Below are 14,248 nucleotides of genomic sequence, written 5' to 3'. Positions count from 1 at the left end.
TTCATACCCCTCGCCTATAAACTTGACGTCGCCATGTTGAAATCGTGCTAGTCTGACCATCGACCTAAAGAGTTTCATTGAAACAATTTCATGAAAACAAGGGTTCCTAGGTCGAGTTTCACAGTAGAGTGATATCATAAAGTTGCTGTAGTGGGGAACTCGATCTATAAATACCTAAAAGTTTCAATGAAACCACTCTAGTGTGACCTTCGACTAACGTTAGTGTCAAATTTCATATGACATTTTATACATTTATTTCTATTTCGATGTACATTAGGGACATATATTTTTTGAGAAAAAAATATATCATTCGGAAAAAACCATTTCCCAGAAAGACTTCTTCATATCAATGATATGTAACCTCCTCCAAGTTCGAACGATAAGCCGCGCAGTAAATCCCCGCTTGTAGAGGCGATACAACGTTTGTTATGCTAAGTTTACATTTACGAAATCCACTCGATTTCAACTGTCAATTCCATAGCTCAAACGTCAAATGAAATCTCATCTGGATTTCATTTGACGTTTAACCTATGGATTTGACAGTTGAAATCGAGTGGATTTCGTAAATGTAAACCAAGCATTAATATGTGAGGTATTTTGTTAAAATTTTAAAAAATAGAGCCCTAATAAACATGCGCTTCTTTGATTTCTAAAACAAAACAATGAAACAGCTTCTCCTTTTTCTATGAATTTCCAGCGACCCCAAACGTTTCTGCAAGAATTCTACTTTCTGCGAGAATTTATGCATTTAGTGGAATGATGTGGAAATATAAAAATTGAAACTGTAGCGAATTTTCATTCATGTTTTCCAAAATATACAACAAATGTGAAAAATTATTAGTTTTTTAAATTCCAATAATTTATAGACATTTCCTTGTTTTGTTTACAAATACAACTGGCAGTAACGTTACAAACAAAAACAAATTCCTTTGTGGTTGTTGTTCGAGTTGTATTTGTTGTAGTATTTACTTTACCTTATATTTGTTCTACCATGACATAATAGAGATTGTACAAATTTGTACAAACTTTTACTTAATGCTGTTCGATAACAAACTTGTTCAATAAAAGAGATGTGAGAAGTAGTTGCAAGAACTTGCAAATACTTTTTACTTGCAAAGTTATCGAACAGGCCTAATGTGAAAATTATAATATCATATTATAATATTCTGTTTCTATGAAAATATGAAATGAAAACTTTTATAAAGGAGAAAACTGTCAAATGAAAAAAATTATAAAGGAAATGTTTTTCATTTCAAATGTTCATAGAACAAGAACCCAGCCCCGGTAATTACTTAACCACGTTAGAAGCACTTCGATGTTATCTAAAAGGAATAATTTTAGTTGGTTTTTAAAATTTGAGATTCTTGCGTTGTTTTTAATATTTTTAAGAAGGTGATTATATTCTGAAGAACCTGTATGCTCAATTCGCTGTTTCGTGGTTTCTAACCTACACCTTTTAACATGCAGGTTATTGACATTTCTAGTATTTACACTTGATTGGTTCTGAGAAAATTTTATGGCGTGATGACCGATGTTATGAACAGCTTTATACATATATGTCAGTAATTTCATTTTGTAAAGACCTTGTAATGGTAAAATGGATTTGGATACATTTTTAAATAACATTGACGTAGAATAAACAGATTGCCGGTGCTACTTTCGACTTCACATATTGCAAATGAGCATTCCATGCTAGGCAGAGACCTGCGCCGATCGGCTCACAGCCGGCTAAGCCGAGCCGCCGATCAAATTTTAAAGCCGCCGCCGCCGACAATTTTGTCGACTGAGCCGTTAAATTCATATTAATAATAAAAATATGAAAATAGTAATGTTTTAATGCTTAAATATTAAAAACTTGGTATTGAAAATGAACTTCAAAAATATATTTTTGTATATTTACTTGCTGTTGATTTAAAACATCTTTTTTATTTTTGCTGAAAAAACTTTTCTGTTTTTGGCGAATGGGGTAACACTTTTAGGTGCACGTTATATGTAATTTTTATTTGAAAATTCTTTGATATTATCTTTTAAATTTTCATTGACGTCCACACACATTTATGAAATCATATGAAAATTTTGATATGTTCATTATTTTGCATTGGTTTGAAAGTTACGAATTTAAAAACCAAGAATAATTTCAGATTACAGAACCATAAGACCTTGTGTACCTCCCTTCACACCTCTTACCTATGAACTAATTTTCATGTTAATGAAATTTTGCATAGTCTGGTCTTATACCTAATTCCTAATCCTTAAATTACAAATAAAATTTTTTTTAATAAAAATGTATGCAATATTTTTAATTGTTGTTTAAAATGCCTATGTGTGTACATATATATTTTTTTATTATTAAAAAGTAAAAAAGTATTAAGTTCGGTCGGGCCGAACTTTTTATACCCTCCACCACAATTTTCAGTCATTTCGGTGGATTAATGTGGCCACAACCTTCAAAATACCGAAAATCGGAAGGTACCGTTCTATGGGGGCTATATGATGGCGTGGACCTATACCTTCAAATTTCTGGGGGAAAGTTTCATACCCCCAACGAACACTAAATACTAAATTTTAGCCATCTCGGTGAGATAATGAGGCCAAAACCTTCAAAATAATGAAAATTGGGAGATATCGTCCTATGGGGCTATATCAAAATGTGGACCTATATAAACGTTTTATGGTAGAAATGTTTCTTAGCCTCTGGAAACACAAAATGCAAAGTTACAACCGATTCTGTTGTCAAATGGGACTAATACATTCAAAATATATTAAAATGACGCGTACTTTACATGGGGCGTTATATGGGGGCTATACCAAAACGTGGAAATATATAAACCAACTTTGGTAGGAATGTTTTTTGGTCTCTGGAGGCACAAAATATCAAATTACAACCAATTCGGTGGTTTCCCAAAATATCATCCACCTACGTCAAGACGGACGGACATGGCTATATCGATGTAGAATTGCACGCTGATCAAGAATATATATAGTTTGTGGGGTCTACAATGATTATTTCGAGTAGTTACAAACGTAGTGACAAACTTAATATACCCCCATCCCATGGCACAATTACCCAGGTAGTGGCATCGTAAAATTTTGAATATGTTATGTCAAAACTTTCTTTATGTTGTTGGGGAAATTACAACAAAAATAATTTTTTTATAAAGGGATTTGACTTTTCATATCCGATCAGCTGGTGTGATACCACTACCTGGTAGTTCTGCCATGCCCCATCCTATGGTGGAGTGTATAAAAACGATGCAATATAAAAAAATTTTAAAAACATCGGCTCACAGCCGGCTGATAGCCGCCGCTGACATTTTTCAACATAAGCCGCCGCCGCCGACAAACTTTGCTCGGCGCAGGTCTCTGATGCTAGGTTATTTTGAAAATTTAAACCTAAATACTTTAGGCAACTGCTCTCATTCACAGTAGTGCCACAGATAGAAACATTAAACACATCGCTTCCGCTACTATGAGGGCGAAAACGAATCATTTTTGTTTTCTCATAATTTAAAACTAATCTATTTATTCTGGCGAATTCATGAATTGCAACGGCATCATGTTCAATCTGTGCTGTCACTTTGCGTATACATTTTGTATATAAAAAGTGACAACCCATATGTAAAAAACATATCGTGTAAAGTATCCATAAATGTAATATTTTGCAAAAATATAGCAATATCAGGCCCATACCTATATACGGACGTATACCCAGGGCATGTGTGGTGAAAAAAGTAGAACACATGTATTCTTATGAGAACTACCGAAATACGTCGAGCGTATACTTTTTGTTTTGGGTGCCACCGTGGTGCAATGGTATGCACACCCGCCTTGCACGTAGAAGGTCGTGGGTTCGATTCCCCGGCCAGGCAGCATCAAAATTTTCAACGGTGGCAAAATACCCCTCAGTAATGTTGGCGACATTTCCTGAGTATTTCAGCCATGTAAAACTTCTCTATAAAGTGGTGTCGTAAGACACGCCGTTCGGACTCGGCGATAAGCAGTAGGTCCCATATCAGTGAGCTAATATGAATCGGGGTGCACTCATTGATATGAGAGAAGTCTCCCCTGTCCCGTCTGGGATGTTTGTGGAACAATTATATTATACTTTTTGTAAAACAGGGTACACACGATCAGTTTTGACTGTCAGTTTTGCTCAAATAATCGGTTGCTTGCCAGTGTGGCCGTTCACTTTTGTCAGTCATCAGGCAACCACAAAATATTTCACCTGCGTGAAGTTAGCAACGAAAGTTAGCAACGATAACAAAAGTTATCGAAAAATACAGGGTGACACAGAACGCCCAAAATTAGCATTTAATACGTTTTTTCAACTGTGGGGACGAAAAATAGCTACGAATATAAAAATTTAATTTATTTATTAATTAAAAAATAAGCTCCAATGTATAAACGTACACAAGAAACTATAAATAAAAGGAAAGAAGGAGTCCTCACGAGCATTTTGGCATACTCCATATGTTCCAGGTCAGTTTTTTGTAGAACAAAGTTTCCAATTTTCTGGTTTCCAACTGGTGGACAACACAGAAAATTGGCTCTGGAAGCCACAATATAAAAACGTACACAAAAGTCCCAACGGAATATGAAAGAGGGAGTCCTCACGAGCATTTTGGCATACTCCATATGTTCCAGGTCAGTTTTTTGTAGAACAAAGTTTCCAATTTTCTGGTTTCCAACTGGTGGTCAGGACAGAAAATTGGCTCTGGAAGCCACAATATAAAAACGTACACAAAAGTCTCAACGGAATACGAAAGAGGGAGTCCTTATGAGCATTTTGGCATACTCCATATGTTCCAGGTCAGTTTTTTGTAGAACAAAATTTTCAATTTTCTGGTTTCCAACTAGTGGTCAACACAGAAAATTGGCTCTGGAAGCCACAATATAAAAACGTACACAAAAGTCTCAACGGAATATGAAAGAGGGAGTCCTTATGAGCATTTTGGCATACTCCATATGTTCGAAGTCAGTTTTTTGTAGAACAAAATTTTCAATTTTCTGGTTTCCAACTGGTGGTCAGGACAGAAAATTGGCTCTGGAAGCCACAATATAAAAACGTACACAAAAGTCTCAACGGAATATGAAAGAGGGAGTCCTTATGAGCATTTTGGCATACTCCATATGTTCCAGGTCAGTTTTTTGTAGAACAAAGTTTCCAATTTTCTGGTTTCCAACTGGTGGTCAGGACAGAAAATTGGCTCTGGAAGCCACAATATAAAAACGTACACAAAAGTCTCAACAGAATATGAAAGAGGGAGTCCTTATGAGCATTTTGGCATACTCCATATGTTCCAGGTCAGTTTTTTGTGGAACAAAGTTTTCAATTTTCTGGTTTCCAACTGGTGGTCAGGACTGAAAATTGGCTCTGGAAGCCACAATATAAAAACGTACACAAAAGTCTCAACGGAATATGAAAGAGGGAGTCCTTATGAGCATTTTGGCATACTCCATATGTTCCAGGTCAGTTTTTTGTAGAACAAAGTTTCCAATTTTCTGGTTTCCAACTGGTGGTACAGAAAATTGGCTCGGGAAGCCACAATATAAAAACGTACACAAAAGTCTCAACGGAAAGAGGGAGTCCTTATGAGCATTTTGGCATACTCCATATGTTTCAGGTCAGTTTTTTTGTAGAACAAAGTTTCCAATTTTCTGGTTTCCAACTGGTGGTCAAAATTTGCGCCAAATTCTTCTTCTTCGCCATCCACTTTGTGCTGTTAACTTCTTATTGATAATGTGCATGCACAATTTGCGACAAAACAACGCACTTTCTTCTATTCTTGTATTCTCCCTCCCTATTTTATAGAAATAATATACATATATTTATAAAATGGAAATAAATTAGTGAACGTTTTAGCATGTGGCATAAGTCGTGTTTACATTAGAACTTTTGCAGGATTTACTAAATGCAGTGCAATGTAAAACCGAAAGCACAATAAACAAAAAAGTTTTGCGTCATTTAAGGCTTGTATTTTGGTGAAAAGATAAAAAGTTAATTTTTCACCTAAATACAAGGTCTATAGCAAGAAATCGGAATTCGCATTCAAAATAGTTTATATTCTTCTAATAGTTTGTTTGTAATTAAATTATGAAAAATGTACAAAAATGCCTTTATAGCACGGCCACATTAGAGTTTTTTTGCCGGGTTAACCCACTTTATGAAGATTTATTTGACCTTTGCGCTATCGAGTTGACATTTGAAACCATTTAAATCCTGTTAAGTGTAACCGGGGTATTAGCTTGAACTGTAAAACGCGTTTTACTAATGCAGGTGTTTTGGACATTTAAAGGCTTTTTATATTTAAGACGTTTTATAAAACATGCATCATTTAAGTTGTCAGTTCCATACAATAACTGTGAAATAAATAACGTAAACTCCCAAAACACCTGTTTTAAGTGCAAGTGTAAAAGGCCTTTTGCGTCATTTATTTGAAAGATATGCTTCTTATACTACGTTTACATTTACGAAATCCACTCGACTTCAACTGTCATTTCCTTTGGGTATACGTCAAATGAAAACTCATCTGTGTATACGTCAAATGAAAACACATCTGAAATCCATTGGATTTCATTTGACGTTTAAGCAATGGAATTGACAGTTTATATCGAGTGGATTTCGCAAATGTAAACATAGTCTTAGCTTGAACTGTAAAACGCGTTTTACACTTTTAATGCAGGTGTTTTGGAAATTTAAAGGCTTTTTACATTTAAGACGTTTTATAAAACATGCATCATTTAAGTTGTCAGTTCCATACAATAACTGTGAAATAAATGACGTCAACTTCCAAAACACCTGTTTTAAGTGCAAGTGTAAAAGGCGTTTTGAGTCATTTATTTGAAAGATATGCTTCTTATACTACGTTTACATTTACGAAATCCACTCGACTTCAACTGTCAATTCCATTGCTCAAACGTCAAATGAAATCCAATCGATTTCAAATGAGTTTTCATTTGACGTATACACAGATGAGTTTTCAATTGACGTATACCCAAAGGAAATGACAGTTGAAGTCGAGTGGATTTCGTAAATGTAAACGTAGTATAAGAAGCATATCTTTCAAATAAATGACGCAAAACGCCTTTTACACTTGCACTTAAAACAGGTGTTTTGGGAGTTTACGTCATTTATTTCACAGTTATTGTATGGAACTGACAACTTAAATGATGCATGTTTTATAAAACGTCTTATACCCCGGTTACACTATTGAAGGTTAACCCACTGGGTTTAATAGATCCAGTGGGTTAATCTTTGCTGGTTACACTTAGCTTTTCGAGGATATAAACTGTCAGCTGATGTTTGTTTACGTATACATACAAAATAACTAATAAAGTCGTGTTTAACACTTTTACAATTTCTCGCATGAGATATCGTCCCCTCTTTGCTCATATTGGTATATTTTACACACAGGGATACATTTTTGTATAAAGTATCAAGCGTACCTTTTGTTAAAAAAGTGTCTAATGTAAAAAAATAAATAATTTTATGATTTTCAAATAACTTTAGATTTGTTATCTCTATAAAATCTCATGCGACCAATCGTAAACGTGTAAAACACGACAAACTCTGTTGCAAAAACAGTTGCAAATTTTGGTACTTTTTGAGTAGAGTTGGATTTTTTTGCACAAATACCGAATACAACACTGTATTTTTGGTGGATTTGTGCCGGATATAAAATAAACCCAGTCGTGAGAGGATTTAATTTTTGTATGGCAAATCTGGTCAGATTTGACCAGATTAAGCAATAAATCCTCATAAAGTGGGTTAACACGGCAAAAAACTGTAGTGTAACCGCACTATTAAATGTAAAAAGCCTTTAAATGTCCAAAACACCTGCATTAGTAAAACGCGTTTTACAGTTCAAGCTAATACCCCGGTTACACTTAACAGGATTTAAATGGTTTCAAATGTCAACTCGATAGCGCAAAGGTCAAATAAATCTTCATAAAGTGGGTTAACCCGGCAAAAAATCTCTAATGTGACCGTGCTATAAAGGCATTTTTGTACATTTTTCATAATTTAATTACAAACAAACTATTAGAAGAATATAAACTATTTTGAATGCGAATTCCGATTTCTTGCTATAGACCTTGTATTTAGGTGAAAAATTAACTTTTTATCTTTTCACCAAAATACAAGCCCTTAATGACGCAAAACTTTTTTGTTTATTGTGCTTTCGGTTTTACATTGCACTGCATTTAGTAAATCCTGCAAAAGTTCTAATGTAAACACGACTTATGCCACATGCTAAAACGTTCACTAATTTATTTCCATTTTATAAATATATGTATATTATTTCTATAAAATAGGGAGGGAGAATACAAGAATAGAAGAAAGTGCGTTGTTTTGTCGCAAATTGTGTATGCACATTATCAATAAGAAGTTAACAGCACAAAGTGGATGGCGAAGAAGAAGAATTTGGCGCAAATTTTGACCACCAGTTGGAAACCAGAAAATTGGAAACTTTGTTCTACAAAAAACTGACCTGGAACATATGGAGTATGCCAAAATGCTCATAAGGACTCCCTCTTTCATATTCTGTTGAGACTTTTGTGTACGTTTTTATATTGTGGCTTCCAGAGCCAATTTTCAGTCCTGACCACCAGTTGGAAACCAGAAAATTGAAAACTTTGTTCCACAAAAAACTGACCTGGAACATATAGAGTATGCCAAAATGCTCATAACGACTCCCTCTTTCATATTCTGTTGAGACTTTTGTTTACGTTTTTATATTGTGGCTTCCCGAGCCAATTTTCTGTCCTGACCACCAGTTGGAAACCATAAAATTGGAAACTTTGTTCTACAAAAAACTGACCTGGAACATATGGAGTATGCCAAAATGCTCATAAGGACTCCCTCTTTCATATTCCGTTGAGACTTTTGTGTACGTTTTTATATTGTGGCTTCCAGAGCCAATTTTCAGTCCTGACCACCAGTTGGAAACCAGAAAATTGAAAACTTTGTTCCACAAAAAACTGACCTGGAACATATGGAGTATGCCAAAATGCTCATTAGGACTCCCTCTTTCATATTCTGTTGAGACTTTTGTGTACGTTTTTATATTGTGGCTTCCAGAGCCAATTTTCTGTCCTGACCACCAGTTGGAAACCAGAAAATTGGAAACTTTGTTCTACAAAAAACTGACCTGGAACATATGGAGTATGCCCAAATGCTCATAAGGACTCCCTCTTTCATATTCCGTTGAGACTTTTGTGTACGTTTTTATATTGTGGCTTCCAGAGCCAATTTTCTGTCCTGACCACCAGTTGGAAACCAGAAAATTGAAAATTTTGTTCTACAAAAAACTGACCTGGAACATATGGAGTATGCCAAAATGCTCATAAGGACTCCCTCTTTCATATTCCGTTGAGACTTTTGTATACGTTTTTATATTGTGGCTTCCCGAGCCAATTTTCTGTCCTGACCACCAGTTGGAAACCAGAAAATTGGAAACTTTGTTCTACAAAAAACTGACCTGGAACGTATGGAGTATGCCAAAATGCTCATAAGGACTCCCTCTTTCATATTCCGTTGAGACTTTTGTGTACGTTTTTATATTGTGGCTTCCAGAGCCAATTTTCTGTCCTGACCACCAGTTGGAAACCGGAAAATTGAAAACTTTGTTCCACAAAAAACTAACCTGGAACATATGGAGTATGCCAAAATGCTCATAAGGACTCCCTCTTTCATATTCTGTTGAGACTTTTGTGTACGTTTTTATATTGTGGCTTCCCGAGCCAATTTTCTGTCCTGACCACCAGTTGGAAACCAGAAACATGGAAACTTTGTTCTACAAAAAACTGACATGGAACATATGGAGTATGCCAAAATGCTCATAAGGACTCCCTCTTTCATATTCCGTTGAGACTTTTGTATACGTTTTTATATTGTGGCTTCCAGAGCCAATTTTCTGTGTTGACCACTAGTTGGAAACCAGAAAATTGAAAATTTTGTTCTACAAAAAACTGACCTGGAACATATGGAGTATGCCAAAATGCTCATAAGGACTCCCTCTTTCATATTCCGTTGAGACTTTTGAATACGTTTTTATATTGTGGCTTCCAGAGCCAATTTTCTGTGTTGACCACCAGTTGGAAACTAGAAAATTGGAAACTTTTTCTACAAAAAACTGACCTGGAACATATGGAGTATGCCAAAATGCTCATAAGGACTCCCTCTTTCATATTCCGTTGCGACTTTTGTCTACGTTTTTATATTGTGGCTTCCCGAGCCAATTTTCTGTCCTGACCACCAGTTGGAAACCAGAAAATTGGAAACTTTGTTCTACAAAAAACTGACCTGGAACATATGGAGTATGCCAAAATGCTCATAAGGACTCCCTCTTTCATATTCCGTTGAGACTTTTGTGTACGTTTTTATATTGTGGCTTCCAGAGCCAATTTTCTGTCCTGACCACCAGTTGGAAACCGGAAAATTGAAAACTTTGTTCCACAAAAAACTAACCTGGAACATATGGAGTATGCCAATATGCTCATAAGGACTCCCTCTTTCATATTCCGTTGAGACTTTTGTGTACGTTTTTATATTGTGGCTTCCAGAGCCAATTTTCTGTCCTGACCACCAGTTGGAAACCAGAAACATGGAAACTTTGTTCTACAAAAAACTGACATGGAACATATGGAGTATGCCAAAATGCTCATAAGGACTCCCTCTTTCATATTCCGTTGAGACTTTTGTATACGTATTTATATTGTGGCTTCCAGAGCCAATTTTCTGTTCTGACCACCAGTTGGAAACCAGAAAATTTGAAACTTTGTTCTACAAAAAACTGACCTGGAACATATGGAGTATGCCAAAATGCCCATAAGGACTCCCTCTTTCATATTCCGTTGAGAATTTTGTGTACGTTTTTATATTGTGGCTTCCAGAGTCAATTTTCTGTGTTGACCACCAGTTGGAAACCAGAAAATTGGAAATTTTGATCTACAAAAAAACTGACCTGGAACATATGGAGTATGCCAAAATACTCATAAGGACTCCCTTTTTCATATTCCGTTGAGACTTTTGTGTACGTTTTTATATTGTGGCTTTCAGAGCCAATTTTCTGTCCTGACCACCAGTTGGAAACCAGAAAATTGGAAACTTTGTTCTACAAAAAACTGACCTGGAACATATGGAGTATGCCAAAATGCTCATAAGGACTCCCTCTTTCATATTCCGTTGAGACTTTTTTTCTGTATTGACCACCAGTTGGAAACCAGAAAATTGGAAACTTTGTTCTACAAAAAACTGACCTGGAACATTTGGAGTATGCCAAAATGCTCGTGAGGACTCCTTCTTTCCTTTTATTTATAGTTTCTTGTGTACGTTTATACATTGGAGCTTATTTTTTAATTAATAAATAAATTAAATTTTTATATTCGTAGCTATTTTTCGTCCCCACAGTTGAAAAAAACGTATTAAATGCAAATTTTGGGCGTTCTGTGTCACCCTGTATTTTTCGATAACTTTTGTTATCGTTGCTAACTTTCGTTGCTAACTTCACGCAGGTAAATATTTCGTGGTTGCTGGACGGTTGGACAGTTATCGATAATTCCGAAAAATCTCCAGTCAAAACTGATCGTGGGTACCCCGCTACCTGAGTGAAGTTAGCGACGTCGCTAACTTTCGATAACACAGAGTTATCGAAATTCACAGGGTGACACAGAACGTCCAAATTTCACATTTAGTACTATTTTTTCAACCCTGCTGACGAAAAAAGTTAACAACGAATATTATAATTAAATAATTTACTAAAATTATGAATGGAAAACTCTAAAAATCATAAAGCTAATTATAAATAATGAAACTTAAGTAATTTTCAAGAGTTTAATGTACATCAACGTTACCAACCCATATCAAATTATGCATAGTTTTGGACTTAGATTTGACCAGTGGTCAGGACAGATATTCGCCTCTGGAATCTTCCCTATACAAACCTCGTCCAAACTGATTACGTGGAATTAAAGATGGAGTCCCAGAGAACATTTCCTCACACTAGGGATGTTCAATTTTAGTTTTTTGTGGAACAAAGTTTCCAATTTTCTGGTTTCCAACTGGAGGTCAGGACAGAAAATTGCCTGTGGAATCTTCCATATACAAACCTCGTCCAAACTGAATACATGGAATTAACCCTTTCGGTGCTTCTTTTTTGTTTTTGATCGGAAAAATATATTTTTCCAATTTTATATATACTTAGGCCCACTATATGAATAATCAAAACTAATTTTTTAACATTTTGTTTGGAAAAGTGGTTTTTGGACACTATGCCATATGGCATAGAATGTATTTAAAGGAAAAAAAAAACAAAACTAAAATATTCAAGTTTTTAATTAAATTTCATCTTATAGAAGACCAGGAGGCCTTATAGAAGAGGAAGAGGTCTTCTTATAGAAGAGCAGGACGTCTTCTCATAAAAGAGCAGAAGGTCCTCTCATAGAAGGGCAGGATGTCTTCTCCTGGAAGAGCAAAAGGTCGTCTCATAGAAGGACAGGATATTTTCACAAAGAAGAGCAGGACGTTTGCATATAGAAGGGCAGGAGGCCTTCTTATAGAAGAGCAGGAGGTCTTCTTATAGTAGAGAAAGAGGTCTTCTTATAGAAGAGCAGTAGGTCCTCTCTTTGAAGAGCAGGAGGTCCTCTTCTTGAAGAGCAGGACGTCTTCTGATAGAAGAGCAGGACGTCTTTTCATAGAAGAGCAGGGCGTTTGCATATAGAAGGCGGGAGGTATTCTTATAGAAGAGAAGGAGGTCTTCTTATACAAGAGCAGGAGGTCTGCTCATAGAAGAGCAGGACGTCTTCTCGTAGAAGAGAAGGACGTTTACATATAGAAGGGCAGGAGGTATTCTTATAGAAGAGAAGGAGGTCTTCTTTTATAAGAGCAGGAGGTCTGCTCATAGAAGAGCAGGACGTCTTTTCATAGAAGAGCAGGACGTTTGCATATAGAAGGCGGGAGGTATTCTTATAGAAGAGAAGGAGGTCTTCTTATACAAGAGCAGGAGGTCTGCCATAGAAGAGCAGGACGTCTTCTCGTAGAAGAGAAGGACGTTTACATATAGAAGGACAGGAGGTATTCTTATAGAAGAGAAGGAGGTCTTCTTATATAAGAGCAGGAGGTCTGCTCATAGAAGAGCATGACGTCTTCTCACAGAAGAGCAAGAGACCTTCTTATAAAAAACCAGATGGTCTTCTCATAGAAGAGCAGGGGCCCTTCTTATAGAAAAGACATGAAGGTTTGTCATAGAATATCTGGAGGTCTACTATTAGAAGATTTGGAGGTCTTCACATAAAAGGTCTTCTTATAGAATATCTGGAGGTCTTCTTTTAGAACATTTAAAGCCTTTTATAGAAGACCTAGGGTCTTTTATAGAAAACCTAGGGTCCTCTTATAGAAAAGATAGGGTCCTCTTATGGAAAATTTGAGGCCTTCTTATAGAAAAACTGGAGGACTTCTTATAGAAGACCTGAATGTCTTCATATAGCAGATCTGAAGGACTTCTTATAGAACACCTGAATGTCATCCTATAGAAGGGCTGGAGGTCAGCTTGTAGAAGACGTGGGGCCATCTTATATAACATCTGGAGGATTTATGTTAGGAAATCTGCAAGAGTTGTTGTACATCATCTGGAGGTTTTCCTAAAGTGGATCTGGAGGTTTCCTTACAGAAGACCTGGAAGTCTTCGGATAGAAGACCTGGAGGTCTACTTATACAAGATCTGAAGTTCTTCTTATAGAAGACCTGGAGGTCTATTTATACAAGATCTGGAGGTCTTCTTATAGAAGATCTAGGGGTTTTACAATAGAAGATCTGGGAGTCAAACAAAGTGAAACATTTCCGTTGGGAAAAATCTATGCCATATGGCATAGTATGAAATATAAAAAATCTGGCAGCTCCATTGAACTATATTTCGGATCTTTTTTTCGTTTTAATTATTAAGGCAACGATTATCTACTAAATTAAATACAAAAAGTTAACAAAAAAAATATTTTTGTTAATAAAATATATAAAATTATAAGATGGTATATTCATGCAAATTTTAAATCGAACGAGGAGCGCTTGCTCTTTGAGACATAACAATGTATAGGGTCCACCAATCAAAAATTTTTGTCGAATTATTTTTAGATAACACTTCAGGGAAAAATACAAAATTATTAAAAAAGGAGTGCCCATAAGTATTTTGCCTTAAAACGGCCTTCAAAAATTGGTTATGCCATATGGCATAGAATCCCCGAAAGGGTTAAAGAT

The sequence above is a fragment of the Musca autumnalis genome, unplaced genomic scaffold, assembly GCF_047663935.1.
Source record: "Musca autumnalis isolate F117 unplaced genomic scaffold, ASM4766393v1 scaffold_2, whole genome shotgun sequence".
Classification (NCBI taxonomy): Eukaryota; Metazoa; Arthropoda; class Insecta; order Diptera; family Muscidae; genus Musca; species Musca autumnalis.
The sequence above is the reverse complement of the archived record's forward strand: the minus strand, read 5'-3'. Positions refer to the sequence as shown.